Here is a 4,228-nt window from a genome sequence, read left to right on the forward strand (position 1 = left end):
AAATAAAAAATATGTACAGAGTAGTAAACAAATACCAACGGGAACAATTAACTTAATTACAACGTCAAAATCAGCAACAAGTTCTATAATCCAGTACTGATATCAGATACGAGCTTCAAGGACAAATTTCTTTTCGAAGGCTTATTCCAGTTTTGTGAGGCTAGCATGAGGTGTATGCACTTGCCAGGGGCAAATTTATACTTCTGAATTAACCCATGCAGCAAATGCATCTGTCTTTTGCTCATTTAGAAGCATTTATGGTGGATGATGGAGGGCACTCACTCCTGGTACTCTCCTGCTTGCTAATCCACATCTGCTGGAAGGTAGACAGTGAGGCCATGATGGAACCACTGATCCACACCAAGTACTTGCACTCTGGGAGTGCGATGATCTTGATCTTCTGATGCTGGCTACCAGGACAATTATCTCCTCCTGCATACTGTGAGCGATACTCAGCTATATGGTGGTGCCACTGAACAGCATCATGTTGGCGTACACGTGTTTGCAGATGTCCACATCACACTTCAGGATGGAGTCGAAGGTGGTCTCCTGAATGCCACAAGATTCCATGCCCAGGAAGGAAGGCTGGAACAGCGCCTCCAGGCACTGGAACTGCTTGTTGCTGATGGTGATGACCTGGACATCGGGCAGCTTATAGCTCTCCAGGGAGGAGGAGGATGTGGTGTGGCAGTGTTCATCTCCTGCTTAAAGTCCAGGGAGACCTAGCAGAGCTTCTCATTGATGTTGCTCATGGTCTCCTGCTCGGCAGTGGTGGTGAAGTGCTGGTTGCCTTCGGTGAGGATCTTCACATGGTAGTTGGTCAGGTCCCGGCCAGCCAGGTCCAGAGGCAGGATTGCATTGGGGACGGTGTTAGTCCTTGTAGATGGGCACCATGTGGATGACCCCATCTCGAGAGTCCATGACAATGCCAGTGGTGTGCCCAGAAGTGTAGAGGGACAGCGTGGCTGGGGTGTTGAAGGTCTCAAACATGATCTGAGTCATCTTCTCTCTGTTGACCTTGAGGTTCAGAGGGGACTCTGAACCTCAGCAGCACCATGTGCTTCTCTGGGGCCATGTGCAGCTCGTTGCAGAAGGTGTGGTGCCAGATCTTCTTCATGTCATCCCAGTTAGTGATGATGCCTTGATGAATGGGGTACATCAGGGTCAGGATGTCGTGCTTGCTCTGGGCTTTGTTGCCCACGTAGCAGTCCTTCTGGCCCATGCCCACCATCACACCCTTGTGCCAGGGTCACCAGACGACGAAAGGAAACACGTTTGGGGGACATTGTCTCCAGCAAAGCCAACTTTACACACACCGGAGCCATTGTCAACGAGGAGTGCGGCAATCTCTTCTTGCAATGAGACCAGCAGCAGAGCACGGCTGCAGAGCAGCAGGGGAACATGGTCCGTGGGGTGGCAGCAGAGAGTCATATTCTATTTTTTATCAACAGAAACAATATAAGAGCCTGTTAAGAAGGAGGATCTCATTCTGCTTGGTTGTGCTAGTACCTTGTCTGGTGTGGAAGCTCTCTATCTTCTATGGGTATCCTCAGACATGTCAACATTTCTGAGTCTCTGGATCTACTGCCCTACTAACTGCTCTAGAATCCTTGTGTCTGTCAAAACATTAGCTATAAGCTAAAGATGAGGGATGGGAGGGACAAGGGCTAGACTTCTTTTCTTTTTAATTGTACTTTAGGCTCTGGGGTACATGTGCAGATCACACAGGATTGTTGCATAGGTACATACATGGCAAGGTGGTTTGCTGCCGTCCTTCTCCCGTCACCTATATCTGGTATTTCTCCCCACGTTATTCCTCCCCACCCTCCCCACCCACCCCCCCACTGTCCCTCTCCTAGTTCCCCCCAACAGACCCCAGTGTGTGATGCACCCCTCCCTGTGCCCACATGTTCTAATTGTTCAGCACCCACCTATGAGTGATACCATGTGGTGTTTGATTTTCTGTTCTTGTGTCAGTTTGCTGAGAATGATAGTTTCCAGGTTCATCCATGTCCCTATGAAGGACATGGAGTCATCAATTTTTATGGCTGCATAGTACTCCATGGTGTATATGTGCCACATTTTCTTTAGCCAGTCTATTGTTGAGGAACATTTGGATTGGTTCCAAGTCTTTGCTATTGTAAATAGTGCCACAATGAACATACATGTGCATGTGTCTTTATAATAGAACAATTTATCATTCTTTGGGTTTATACCCAGTAATGGGACTGCTGGATCAAATGGAATTTCTATTTCTAGGTCCTTGAGGAAGTGCCACACTGTCTTACACAAAAGTTGAACTAATTGACACTCCCACCAGCAGTGTAAAAGTGTTCCTGTTTCTCCACATCCTCTCCAGCATCTGCTGTCTCCATTTTTTTAATGATTTCCATTCTAACTGGCATGAGGTGGTATCTCAATGTGGTTTTGATTTGCATTTCTCTAATGACCAGTGATAATGAGCATTTTTTCGTGTGTTTGTTGGCCTCATGTATGTCTTCTTTTGTAACGTGTCTGTTCATATCCTTCATCCACTTTTGAATGGGCTTGTTTGTTTTTTTTTTCTATAAATCTATTTTAGTTCTTTGTAGATTCTAGATATTAGCCCTTTGTCAGATGGGTAGATTGCAAATTTTTTTTTCCCATTTTGTTGGTTAGGGCTAGACTTCTTAGCTGCTCCTGTGGTTTACCAAAATGATCACACAGAAAATTGCCATCTTTTCCCTTCCTGCTCTTTGTCCCTCTTACCTCTGGGCTTAGAGCTTCTGTGGAGGGCCCCTGACCTTTTACATATGATATTGACTGTGGTGCTATCACACTTGTCTATCTCTGTTGATCAAAGTTTCCTCCAAACTTTGATCCATCAATGGAATTCTTTTTTTTTTTTTTTTTTTTGAGATGGAGTTTCACTCTTGTTACCCAGGCTGGAGTGCAATGGCGCGATCTCGGCTCACCGCAACCTCTGCCTCCTGGGTTCAGGCAATTCTCCTGCCTCAGCCTCCTGAGTAGCTGGGATTACAGGCACGTGCCACCATGCCCACCTAATTTTTTGTATTTTTAGTAGAGAAGGGGTCACCATGTTGACCAGGATGGTCTCAATCTCTTGACCTCGTGATCCACCCGCCTCAGCCTTCCAAAGTGCTGGGTCCTTTTTCTTAAGTTTAGATTCAAGGGGGTTACATGTGCATGTTTGCTGCAAGGGTATTTGTGGTAATTGGCTTCTAATGTACCCATTACCCAAATAATGAACACTTTATCCAATAGGTAATCTTTCAATCCCCATCCTCCTCCCTCCCTCCACCTTTTGGTGTCCCTAGTGTCTATTACTTTTATTTTTATGTATATGTATACTCATTGTTTATTTCCCATGTATGAGTGAGGACACACAGTATTTCATTTTCTGCTTCTCAACTAGTTCACTTAGGATAATGACTACCAGCTCCATCTATATTGCAGCAAAACACTGATTTCATTCTTTTTATGGCTGCATAAACAAAGGATCTCTTTTCTGTCATTCCTAAATTTGTATCCAAATGACAAGCAGGCATGGGCAGTTGATGTGCTATTTTGACCCAAGCTATTCCTTCTTAGCAGGATCTTACACTGTTTGCATTGATAAAAAGTATAATATTCTATGTGAAGCATTATCTGGGACTATATATCTGTACGATACTTGCAATTTTAGAGAGTACTGTTTGATTTTTAGTTCCCCCATAGCAGAGCCTGAGACAAGGAGTTATAAACAGATAATTTATGTGCAGAGTAATCCCAAGAATTAGAAATGAGGGAGAGGGGAAAATGAAATAGGAAAAGTAAAAATTTGACAAATGGGTACATTATCTAGATTATCACTGTAGGCAGCTGAGGTTCAGTTTCACTGATATTTCAAGAGAAATATATAAAATAATTCCCAAGTTGCTTATCTGAATCGGGGAGGCATGCATATTTGCCCAATGACTCCAGTCTCCTGTCGGTTGAGCGATTTCAATCCTCTTGACTTTAATCCAACTCTTATATTTGTGTGCCAGCTGGCTGAGTAGGCTTCTGTGGTGTCTGAGAAGAAATGATACCTGCAAAGAAATGATGATGAGGCTCATGGGCGAGAAAAAATATCCTGTGCATTCTTGAGGTGGGGCATCATCGGCATGAAGTTACCCAGATTGAAATAAAACTATCCATCACCTGCCACTGAAATCATACTTCAACCAAGGAGACTGATAGCAGTTCT

The 4,228-nt window shown here is 44.3% G+C and overlaps 1 pseudogene; it reads right to left on the reverse strand.

The window, feature by feature from the left end:
* Positions 1–456: 456 nt before the first annotated feature.
* Positions 457–1,431, reverse strand: LOC100402198 (actin, cytoplasmic 1-like; annotated as a pseudogene).
* Between the last annotated feature and the right edge of the window lie 2,797 nt (positions 1,432–4,228).

This window comes from Callithrix jacchus, chromosome 2 (assembly GCF_049354715.1).
Source record: "Callithrix jacchus isolate 240 chromosome 2, calJac240_pri, whole genome shotgun sequence".
Classification (NCBI taxonomy): domain Eukaryota; kingdom Metazoa; phylum Chordata; class Mammalia; order Primates; family Cebidae; genus Callithrix; species Callithrix jacchus.